This window comes from Bombina bombina, chromosome 1 (assembly GCF_027579735.1).
Source record: "Bombina bombina isolate aBomBom1 chromosome 1, aBomBom1.pri, whole genome shotgun sequence".
NCBI lineage: Eukaryota > Metazoa > Chordata > Amphibia > Anura > Bombinatoridae > Bombina > Bombina bombina.
Window position 1 is genome coordinate 175,127,651 of NC_069499.1, and position 13,189 is coordinate 175,140,839.

The window sequence follows — 13,189 nt, forward strand, 5'->3', positions numbered from 1 at the left end:
GTTTATGCCTCCTTCTAGTGAGCTGGAGTGAAGAAGAAGACCGAGAAGTTGATTTCTGCTTTTGTCTCTTGTTTAAAAAGCTTTCCTGTCGCCCGTACTAAAGTATTGACATTTACAGTATAGATAGTGGCTTCAACAGGAAAGCATGGCTATTTCAAATATATAAAAAAAAGGTAAAACAAGCTATGTGTAAAGAATTATACCACCACAAGTAAAATGGATCATTAAAAACACATTCAAAAGGGACAGTAAACACTTTGAGTTTGCAAAATAAATTGTTAAATTATGTGCAGTAAAACAACTCTGCTTTATTCATTCATTATTTATTTCCTTCTGTAATTTAAAGGGACAGGGGAATGGGTAATAAGGGATTATCTATCTTTTTAAACAATACACAATTTGGAGTTGACTGACCCTTTTGTTGGTTTTCCAGTACATAGCAGGCTTCACAAACCTAGCCCTGCCACATATCTGCCCCTAATTGGCCTCAGCAGGGTAATCTAAAAAGGAATTCCAAAACAATGTAGAGTTCTACTCCAGTAACAAGTCTGGATTGGCTCCTCCAAATAAGACATGTGGTGGTTGAAGTTGGCTATCAGAAAACAATTGGAGCAAAGGTTTTAATACATTCCAAAACATTTCAGATTCAGCTATTGTGTTAATTTACAGAATGGATGCAGAGAAATCTATTATTTAGAAAACAGTGAGAGGAGAGCATTTTAAAACGTTAACATATGTATACAGTTTTAGAGATATTCATATATTCAACAATACAGCCCCAGAATAATATACTATAATGTTCTTTTATGATTTTATGAAACCCAAAATGTTCCTTTCATGATTCAGATAGAGAATACAATTTCAAACAACTTTCCAATTTACTTCTATTATTTAATTTGCTTCCTTCACTTTTTATCCTTTGCTGAAAGGTTTATCTAGGCAAACTCAGGAGCAGCAGAGAAACTAGGTTCTAGCTGCTGATTTGTGGCTGAATATATATACTGATTGTGATTGGTTCATCCATGTGTTCAGTTAGAAACCAGTAGTTCACTGCTGCTCCTTCAACAAATGATACCAAGATAATGAAACAAATTAGATAATAGAAGTAAATTAGAAAGTTGTTTAAAATTGTATTATCTATCTGAATCATGAAAGAAAACAAATTGGGTTTCATTTACCTTTAAATTGAAATTCAACCCAATAAAGAATTACAATAAAAATGAGGCTTACCTCTGTTTTGGTGAGATCAAGCAAACTGTCCAATGAATCTATCTTCTGCTCTCACTCAGCATATGCCCACATCACTCTTAAAATGAGAAAAATCAATATGCATAGTTTAGAATTTAGTTTCACCAATGCTGTCACACAAAACAAGCATAATTCAATTAAAAAAAACAAAAACAACAAATCATTTTTATATAATCTCTTTATGCAGCATGACAATGTATTAAACATGAATAATAAATATTACACATGCAAACTTACTAGAAATACAATACTGGATAATACTAGACATACAGAAAGAGAATTCCCATTTGATATACTAAGATGAACAAATTGGTGGATAGCGACAAATCTCCATAAATGTGTCATAAAGGAAATGTATTTAGCCCAGGAATGTCTGTTAAAAAGTGATCATACTTTCTTATGAACAAAACAAAATATCCCTACAATGATCCTTCACTACTTTTTACTGTATATTGGCCTGATCCCTGTGACCCTGCCACTATCAACGGTGACTTAACATAGCAAACAGAACCCCTTCCCTACATTGTCTATCACTATGAAGCACACAGGAATACATTAGAGCAAACCACATAGGTGAATGAGATTCTGTGCTAAGGTGCCAGTGGTGGCATTTTGGATAACAAAGATAAACGTGTGATGTCTGCATATGTTACTTTTTTTTCTGAACTCCCATATGATTGTCCTGAGGGGCCCATCAGCCAGCTCCAGCATACCTTCCAAGTTAGGTTTATTATAAACCACTTATTATCCAGTGTTCTCCAGGCAGGTGGTATTATAAAGTAGTCGAGTAGGGGCATTAAAGTGATGGTAAAGTTACGATCACCACTATCAATTATCACATCAAATGATTAAATCAAACATAAGTTTTATTCATCGTTTTCTATAATTTTATATATAAACATAGTTATAAGTGTTTAAAATCAAAATACATAGGCCTAGATTTACAGTTGGGCGGTAGCCGTCAAAACCAGCGTTAGAGGCTCCCAACGCTGGTTTTTACCGCCCTCTGGTATTTGGAGTCAGTCATTAAAGGGTCTAACGCTCACTTTCCAGCCGCAACTTTTCCATACCGCAGATCCCCTTACGTCAATTGTGTATCCTATCTTTTCAATGGGATCTTTCTAACGCCGGTATTTAGCGTCATGGCTGAAGTGAGCGTTAGAAATCTAACGACAAAACTCCAGCCGCAGAAAAAAGTCAGTAGTTAAGAGCTTTCTGGGCTAACGCCGGTTTATAAAACTCTTAACTACTGTGCTCTAAAAGTACACTAACACCCATAAACTACCTATGTACCCCTAAACCGAGGTCCCCCCACATCGCCGCCACTCGATTAAATTTTTTTAACCCCTAATCTGCCGACCGCCACCTACGTTATACTTATGTACCCCTAATCTGCTGCCCCTAACACCGCCGACCCCTATATTATATTTATTAACCCCTAATCTGCCCCCCTCAACGTTGCCTCCACCTGCCTACACTTACTAACCCCTAATCTGCCGAGCGGACCGCACCGCTACTATAATAAAGTTATTAACCCCTAATCCGCCTCACTCCTGCCTCAATAACCCTATAATAAATAGTATTAACCCCTAATCTGCCCTCCCCAACATCGCCGACACCTAACTTCAAATTATTAACCCCTAATCTGCCGACCGAATCTCGCCGCTACTGTAATAAATGGATTAACCCCTAAAGCTAAGTCTAACCCTAACCCTAACACCCCCTAAATTAAATATAATTTAAATCTAACAAAATAAATTAACTCTTATTAAATAAATTATTCCTATTTAAAGCTAAATACTTACCTGTAAAATAAACCCTAATATAGCTACAATAGAAATTATAATCATATTATAGCTATTTTAGGATTTATATTTATTTTACAGGTAACTTTGTATTTATTTTAACCAGGTACAATAGCTATTAAATAGTTAAGAAATTTAATAGCTAAAATAGTTAAAATAATTACAAATTTACCTGTAAAATAAATCCTAACCAAGTTACAATTAAACCTAACACTACACTATCAATAAATTAATTAAATACAATTCCTACAAATAACTACAATTAAATAAATTAACTAAAGTACAAAAAATAAAAACGAACCAAGTTACAAAAAATAAAAAAATATTTACAAACATTAGAAAAATATTACAACAATTTTAAACTAATTATACCTACTCTAAGCCCCCTAATAAAATAACAAAGACCCCCAAAATAAAAAAATGCCCTACCCTATTCTAAATTACAAAAGTTCAAAGCTCTTTTACCTTACCAGCGCTGAACAGGGCCCTTTGCGGGGCATGCCCCAAAGAATTCAGCTCTTTTGCCTGTAAAAAAAACACATACAATACCCTCCCCAACATTACAACCCACATACCCCTAATCTAACCCAAACCCCCCTTAAATAAACCTAACACTAAGCCCCTGAAGATCTTCCTACCTTATCTTCACCTCGCCGGGTATCACACACCGATCCGTCCTGGCTCCAAAATCTTCATCCAACCCAAGCGGGGGCTGGCGATCCATAATCCTGCGGCTGAAGAGGACCAGAAGAGGCTCCAAAGTCTTCATCCTATCCGGGAAGAAGAGGCGATCCAGACCGGCAACCATCTTGATCCAAGCGGCATCTTCTATCTTCATCCGATGAGGAACGGCTCCATCGTGAAGACCTCCAGCGCGGACCAATCTTCTTCCTCCGACGTCCAACTGAAGAATGGCGGTTCCTTTAAGGGACGTCATCCAAGATGGCGTCCCTCGAATTCCGATTGGCTGATAGAATCCTATCAGCCAATCGGAATTCGATTGGAGCCGTTCTGTGAACTCTAAATACCAGCGGTATTTAAAAGGTGCGGCCAGAAAAAAGCATGCGTAGCCAACGCACCCCTTTGGCCGCAAAACTCTAAATCTAGGCGTTAGTCTTTTATTCATCCTGGGTTTTTTTACATTTTTGTCACGTGTTTCAATCCTCCTGTTGAAATGTACGCTGCTAGGCGGCCGTCACTGTCTTCCACCCACTAAATAAACAGAGCATGCGCGATTTCCTTTTTCATGCGATAGAACACCATGCGCGCTCCCGTGTTACGCAGTGCATCGCATCACTGTATTTAAAACATAATACTTAATTATGTTTTAATATATTTATTTAATATATTTATAACCTGCTGTACTTTAATGCAATTAATGGCTAATAATGATAACTGGCTAATGATTAAGAACGGGAGCGAGCATAGAGTGGTGACATAGGGAGCAGGTGGGACCGCCCTCTAAAATACAGGATTTTAAACATTAAAATATCTTCTTCACAAACATATTATACTTTTAAAAACTTAGCGATTAACCTAAAAAATGGACAGGCTGCCTAGAGATTGCTAGTAAACAGCTAAACTTTACCATCACTTTAATCTTATAACATTTTCTTCTATCCACAGCACAAATTAATTGCATAATTGAACATAAATTTAATTAGAATTTGTGCAATAAACATTGAAATAGTTTAGTATCAGTTCATTTTAGATTCATATTGGCTAACATTTTAGCTGGGTAGTCAGTAAAATCAGCCTAGTTGTCAGGGTATTGGTTAGTGATATTTAAAGTGAATGTCAACTTTCATGAAACTATAAAAACAGGGGCACTTTCATTCATGAAAGTTTATGTTGCACCAGATTTTACAAATACCTTTTTCTCCTGAAACACCGGATCGCCGATAGTACTGCAGAAAGAAGCAGGTGGGCTAACACAGCAATGACGAAACCGGCTTCCTGCAATCACGGCGTGGCCTCACCAGATGAACGCTCCTTGGGGGGGGAAGCCATGATTGGAGAGAGCCAGTTTTGTCATTGCTGACAAAGTAGAGAGAAGCTGCAGGCGTGGGATCGGCGATCCGGCGTTTCAGAAGAAGAAGGTATTTGTAAAATCCAGTGCAATGTAAACTTTCATGAATGAAAGTGCCCCTGTTTCTAATAAAAAAATTTTTTTTTAAAACACTGCGGATCAGATTGTCATTTGAATGAAAAAGTTTGCACTTTTGGATCTGAGACACCTCTTTAAGGATTCCAAAACAATAGTACCTCTGGCAGAAATGCAGATAAGTAGTCTAAATGGTGAGGTCTGGGAAAGATGCCTGTTAATGTTACAAGTCTCATCAAGATGAAACAAACCCAGAAGTTTTGCCTGCAGTTAAATGTGCTAAATGGATTTTTTCTTCCTTACAAAACGCTAAAATATGAACAAACTGATGAAATCATGCCATGATAAGAATCCTTCATGAAAGGATTGTACACGTGGATAATATATTCAGTTTTGGCTTCATTGTTGCCTTACAAAGTATTGTAAATTGAACAGATTTCCCAGACCTCAATTCAAGACACTTTAGACATGTTAAGGAAAAACAACTTGACATTTTTAAATTCATACAGGCACTTGAAAATGGTTTACCTACAATAAGAGCCAATAATAAAAACTATTGCTAAGATAAAACTGCTCATTGTTACGGTAAAGTAAATAAGAGCCGCTGTATTTTTTCAGAGCTGTGAATATTTCTAAGGAGACCTTTCTTCCTCAGAAGCATCTTAAACTCAACACATTTACTTTAGTCACTTACATTGTCTCAGTGTGTCCACACCAAGCTTAAAGGGACACTGAACCCAATTTTTTTCTTTCATGATTCAGATAGAGCATGACATTTTAAGCAACTTTCTAATTTACTCCTATTATCACATTTTCTTCATTCTCTTGGTATCTTTATTTGAAATGCAAGAATGTAAGTTTAGATGCCGGCCCATTTTTGGTGAACAACCTGGGTTATCCTTGCTGATTGGTGGCTAAATTCATCTACCAATAAAAAAAGTGCTGTCCAGAGTGCTAAATAAAAAAAAAAAAGCTTCAAACCTTTTTCAAATAAAGATAGCAAGAGAACAAAGAAAAATTGATAATAGGAGTAAATTAGAAAGTTGCACGGTCTTTCTGAATCACAAAAGAAAAAATTTGGGTTCAGTGTCCTTTTAACACACACTTAGTTTATCTCTCTTGTAGGTTGTGGTCAGAATATTGAGGAGATAGATACACAACTTTATGAGACATATACATTTACACATATTTATATAACAAAATATGCATTTAGTAGCCAGTAACACAGTTGAACAAAGTATGAACTGTGGCTATGCAATTTGTAAAAACCCTTCTATAACAGAAGTATAGAACTACCCAAGATCTTCACACACTAACTAGCAAAAATGGTCCTTGTATGGCAGCAACAGACAGGCACAGATTACCACTATGGGCTCGATTTATCAAAAGGTTTCACCTTGCTACAACTGCAAGTTCTCACAAGAGAACCTGTAGTCAGTATTTATCAAGCAGCAGTCATCAGACCGCTGCTTCCTAGCCTCTTTTCCACCTCTTAGGTGGAGAATTTTAATCTCACAGCTCCTGCCAGAGCGTGATTGGCTGTGCGTGGGCGGGATTGAGTGCAATCTTAAATTCCGGCAGCATATTGCTGCCTGCCAGAGGCGAGCTGGGTGGACAGGGGCACATATGCACACCCCTGTGTATGTAAATATATATATATATATTTATTTATATTAGGGCTGCACGATTAATCGCATTTGTGATTTAAAACCGCGATTATTCGTCGCAATTTATAAACCGCAAGAGTACGCATTTTTTTTTTAGAAAATGTTTTCTCTGTTCGTCATGGAAAACGGAGAGGGAGGATGAGAGTCAATGACACATCCCCCCATGTTTTCCTGGACAGTCACTCAGCTAAATGACTAACACATGAAGCAGTGTGCATTGTACTACCTTTACTGCACTTAGAAACACAAATCATAATGCTGGACAGTTAGCACTTCTCAGGTTTCTTCATGCACTCTGCTTCATATGTTACTCATACCACAGCTAGACTGACTGCCCAAGAAAACATGGGCAATGTGGTAAGAACTGGCCAGCTAATTTCATTTCAATTAGCTTTGTATGTGTTGAGTTCACTTGTTTGCATTATGTACTCTAACTATAACTGTTCTTAGTGTCCTGTTATGTACTACAGAATAGCTGTGTGATGTAATATGACAGGCTTGTCAATGTCACATCCCTCATGTTTGCCTGGACAGTCACTTATCCAAATGAATAATAAATGCAGCAGTGTGCATTGTACTGCCTTTACTGCACTTATACACAAATCATACTGCTGTAAAGTCAGCACTTTTCAGGTTTCTCCATGCTTACACTGCTTCATATGTTAATCGTACCACAGCTAGACTGACTGCTCAAGAAAACATGACAATGTTGGGTCAGAAGACCTAAGAACTGGCTAGTGTCTACTATGTAACCACAGCACAGGCAGCTAATTTTATTTGAACTATTTTGTGGTTTGTATTTTTATGCTCCCAGAGTGTATTGGACATTGAGAAACATGTACATTAAGATTCTGTAGTGTTAAATAATTTTTTTTTAATTGAAAAATTAAAGTGTTATAATTTATATTAAAATCACAATCAAGATTTTTGGGTCCAAAATCGCGATTTTCATTTATGCCCATATCACCCAGTATATATATATATATATATATATATATATATATATATATATATATATATATATATATATATATATATATATATATATATATATATATACATACACACATACACATACACACGATGAAGGAAGGCACTCACTGGTCTTTTCATTAAAAACTTTATTTAGCGTGACGTTTCGGGGACACACTCCCCTTCCTCAGACAAGTACAAACCAAAACTGACTGAAAATATAAAGCCAAACAAGCCCCTCCCAGTGAAAATTGCGCCAAAACTGGTTGCTATAGTGATCCTCAACAACATTGTAATCATGTGACCAGCATAAATCATGCAAGTGGTAACAACTACTCATCTTACAGATAGTATATTTTAACCACATTTGAAAAAACATATTTGAAAAAAGCATATTTGAAAAAGCCTATTTGAAAAAACATATATAGTGAATAAGACATGTCAGGTATAATAATAAGTATATCATACTGGTGTAGTGAAAGTGTAAGGAGAGTGTAAATAGAGCACAAATTCTCCTACTCTCAAAATATCTGTGTAATAAATACCTGTGTGTCCCCTAACACATGTGTAAAATCTATGTGTATAGTGTAATGGTGACTTTAAAATATTGTGCACAGTAAATGTATATGCACACTGGCAGCCCCCTGGACAACATGAATATAGATACTAAGTTGATAACCTAGTCTCAAAGCATCTTTATCAAATGATATAAACAGAGTTGCAAGACCATTCATAGTTATTACTCATAGCGAGGTAGAACGATGCTGCAACTGGTAAAGTCTAAGGCCCATACAAAGACCGAGGGGATACTGGACTAAACATAGCGTATTGTTAACTAACTACCTCTATGTGTCAAATTACAGCAGATCTCAAACAACCCACCTATTAATAATTATGATAATATCACATAAATTATGTACCTGCGCAAACATCGTGGCCGCAAGTAGAAAATCTAGGACGCACACACCCGACTCCGTGTGATGACGTCATCCGCCGACAAGCTAGGCTAAGTACCAGGTTGCCATAGTGACACTGTACACTATTGAAATTGTAATAGTAAATCGGAGACAAAGCTACCGATACGGCTGTAGATATCACTCATGTATAGCCCAATACTGGTCACCTAATAAATGTGTGAATGTGAGATCATTGTATATGGAATTAATGAGAACCGACTAGAATGCATACTTTGTTAAGTCAGAGCAGCTCAAAATCAGCATATGCTGTCAATACAGCTGATTGTGTTCATGTGGCCCAATGTTAAATGCATAGATAAAGCCACTAAAATTTCAGAGAAGAACAATCATTATAACAACTAGAGAGGACAACAAATAGTATACAGCAGAAATAAACCAATCAAGAGATGAACCCAGAAAAAATCAAATCAAATAAAAATAAATAAAATAAATTAACATAAAATTAAATAAGAAAATAATAAAAATAAAATATAAATAAAATAAAAATAAATAAAAATGAAATGCATAAAAATGAATAAATAAAATGACATAAAAGTAATAATAGAAAATAAATGAACATAAATTAACTAAATGATGAAATGAAATAAATAAAAGAGAAAAGAAAAGGAAGAGAAAGGAGAAGAAGAAAAAGAAGTAGAACCGCCCCCTCAGAGCTAAGAAACAGATGGGAAAAGAAAAAAAAGCGAGCAAAAAGACAAAAGAAAACACCTACATAGAAAGAGAACAGTGAACAAAACAAAGGGACAAAAAAAGAGAAAAAGGGGCCAGATAAATAGAATAGATCATCAACTCTCATAGGTTAAGCTCTGTAGATAGGAGGTTCATCTGTCTCAGGAAATATTCGATCAGGCTTCTTCACAGTCGTCCAATTGAATTCCATAGAACTCTTCAATTCTTAGATTTAAAGGAAACAATGCCAATCCAAGTTCACATTCAGTCCCTTCGGACGTATGGTGTTCAGTCTGAAGATCCACTTGGATTCCAATTGCATTAATTTATTGTCCCGGTCCCCTTAAGTCCTGTACACTGTGTCCACTGATAGCGAAATGGTGTGCCACCGGTTGTTCACTTCCGTGATTTTTGATAGCTGCCCTAATGGCCGATCGGTGGTTGGCAGCTATCAAAAATCACGGAAGTGAACAACCGGTGGCACACCATTTCGCTATCAGTGGACACAGTGTACAGGACTTAAGGTTTAAGATCATAGACCATGTTCCCATCCCCCCCAGGGGTGGGGACCGGGACAATAAATTACTGCCATTGGAATCCAAGTGGATCTTCAGACTGAACACCATACGTGTATACAAAAAACAAACAACAAAAAAACATATAAAAGGCACAATTACATTGGTTCCAAAAGAAAGGCTGTGGAGATTATACAACTGTAACTGAGAGTTGTGAAGACTCTCATTACTCAACGAAAACAGTCCATGTGGAATTCTCTCTTTTCATTTGTGCTATAGTTCTTGGCTATCCATCCTAATGAGGATTTCTTGGAGTATACTTAATATTGGATGCCTAAGCTCTAAAATACAAGACTGCAATTTATAGACAAAACAGCCTTGAACAGTGTTAAAAAAACAAATGTCAAAGAAATTAAGTATAAACAGTGAAACATAAAATAAGTGAACCTCGTGTACTCGGACATAGATTGAGTCTTCCGCTAAACCCGTATACGGCTATGTAGAGAAGGGAAGTGAAGAAGGGATTTAATCTGTTGTATGAGTTAATTAGCTGGCTACGAGCAACTCTGTCTTAGTTGAGCCCATATTTGAAAGACTCCCAAAGAAAGAGCATGTCATCAAAGAAGTCCAAGTTACCTACTTGTAGGTAGTGGAATCTTTGTAACATTAAATCTAAATTAACTAATCTCCTCCATTCACTAATATTAGGTATTTTGGTAGATTTCCAGAATCTGGGAATCATTTGTTTTGCTGCATTTATCATGATCTGAAAAAGCTGTCTGCATATTTTACATGCTGAGGTGTGTGCTGGAGGAGAATCATCTCCGGGTTTGGGCTTAATTGTGTGTGAAGTGCCAGATTGATATCTTTAAAGATCTCTAGCCAAAAGTTTTTAATAGGTGCACAATCCCACTAAATGTGTTTCATATGCCCCACTTAGTCACACCCTCTCCAGCATGTGCCTGAACTTGTTTTATATATATATATGCTTGAGTTTTGCTGGGGTCAGATACCACAACATGCAAATTTTAATGTTTGTTTATTTCACTCCTGAGGAATGGGCAGATTGCGCTAGTTTTATAAATCTAACAAGCCATTCCTTAGGCGATGTGTTTGAGGCCATTTCTTTGTCCCATCCTAACGTGTAAGATGGTAGTTTTGGAAACCTGTTTTCTAGTACTAGTTTATATAGTGTTGAAACTGATTTAAGAGATTTCGAATCGCTCAGGCAAGCTTGCTCAAACTGTGTAAGAGGTTGTAAGAAATCAGCTTTACATCTGCGAGAGAAGATGAAATGTCCGGCTTGATGGCAATTAAACCATGAGGCAAAGAAAGGGATAGACAGTGAATCGATTTGCTGTTTTGTTTTTAACTTATTGTTGTCTAATAATGAGTGTATCTGTACTGAGGATGAGAACGAGATGTCTGCGCACTTCTCCGCTTTAAGACCTGGAGGGAATCCAGGATTTAATAATAAATTCGTGAGTGGAGAGTATTTTGTAGATATTTTTTGGTACGATTTAAGAACAGATAACCAGTCTCTCCATGTTTCATTGGTAATGGAAGATTGGGAGACAATGGGATTTTTCAGGGCTAGGGGGTTCCAGCATTTATTGCCCAGGTGATTTGTGCCTGCAAGGTAAGTTTCTATCTGCACCCACCCTTTAGACTGTTCTCCCTCGAACCTACACCAGTCTAGGACTCTTTGAAGAGATATGGCCAATTTATACGAACTGAGATGAGGTATTCCTAGACCCCCCTGTATTGGTAATTTATATATCATTCTTTTGTTAATACGTGGTGGTCTGCGCCGTCAAATGTAGTCATTCATAATCTTTTATAAAGTGTCAATCTCTCTGGATATGCGATGGATGGGTACAGTTTGAAGAATATACAGTACCTTAGGTAGCAACACCATTTTAACGGCTTGTATCCTGCCCAACCAGAAGATATTTTTAAATAACCAAGAGGAGGTCAAGGATTGAAACTCATTGATCAACTCCCCATAATTAAAATTACGCGTGGAATGTTTATCCGGGGTTAGATAGGTACCCAAATATTTAAGGCATCTGGGTTGCGCTTTTAGAGGGCATTGCACCCTAATATCCTCTAGCGTCTGCTGCGAGACCTTGACCGGCAGGAATTCGGATTTTGACATATTAACTGAAAAGTTGGATACCTTACCAAAAGAGGTTAGTTCTGTCATTGCGTGGGTAATAGACTTAAGAGGGTCGGTCAGCGTCAGTAATAGGTCGTCTGCATATATGGCTAATTTATGATGTCTAACTCCTACCTGTATACCTTGGATAAGATGGTTCGCCCTAATTTTGATTGCGAGAGGTTCTAATGACAAAATAAAAAGTAAAGGAGAAAGGGGACATCCCTGTCTGGACCCGTTTCTTATTTCGAAAACCTCTGATAGCATCCCGTTCACCCTTACCTGAGCTGTTGGATTAGTATACAAGGCCATTATTTTTTGGATAAACTGAGTGGGGAAATTAAACCGTCTTAGAGTCGTTTGTAAGTAAGTCCAGTCAAGTCTGTCAAAAGCCCTCTCGGTGTCAGTGGAAAGAAATCGTGCTGGAATTTCAGTCTTGGAAACGTAGTCTATAAGATTAAGAACTTTTACAGTGTTATCCTTCGCCTCCCTAGCAGGCACAAAGCCCGCCTGGTCTTGGTGAATTAATTGTGGGAGAATATTATTTATTCGGGATGCTAAAATTTTGGCATATAATTTCAAATTGGTGTTGAGCAAAGAAATTGGTCTAAAATTGGCCGGTTTATCTGGGACTTTGCCTGGTTTTTCTAGAACCGTAATGTATACTTGTAGCATGGTGTCTGGAAGGGTAGAGCCATCCTTAAGGTAATTGAATAAAGAGGTTAAATATGGAGCAAGGTATTTTGAGAAAGTTTTGTAATAAAGGCTGGAGAATCTATCTGGCCCCGGTGCCTTTTTTGGTTTTAGAGTGTTAAAGGGACATGCCACCCACATGTTTTCTTTTATGATTTAGAAAGAGAATGCAATTTTAAACAGCTTTCTAATTGACTTATATTATCTAATTTGTTTTATTCGCTTGATATTCTTTGATGAAAAGCATATCTAGATATGCTCACTAGCTGCTGATTGGTTGCTGCACATAGAAGCCTAGTGTGATTGGCTCATCATGTGCATTGCTTTTTCTTCAACTAAGGATATTTAAAAAAATGAAGCAAAATAAATAATGGAAGTAAA

General features: G+C 37.0%; 1 protein-coding gene across 5 annotated transcripts in view; it reads right to left on the reverse strand.

Annotated features, from left to right (window-relative positions):
* MIPOL1 (mirror-image polydactyly 1) overlaps positions 1 to 13,189 on the reverse strand; it is a 1,201,709-nt gene that overhangs the window by 1,181,410 nt on the left and 7,110 nt on the right. For 4 of the 5 annotated variants that reach the window (XM_053697725.1, XM_053697726.1, XM_053697727.1 and 1 more), the window contains exon 2: positions 1,231 to 1,306. The gene's annotated coding sequence lies outside the window, so the exon portion shown is untranslated. Of the gene's footprint in view, positions 1 to 1,230; positions 1,307 to 13,189 lie in introns of those variants that run through there. The other variant, XM_053697724.1, reaches the window with a different exon arrangement.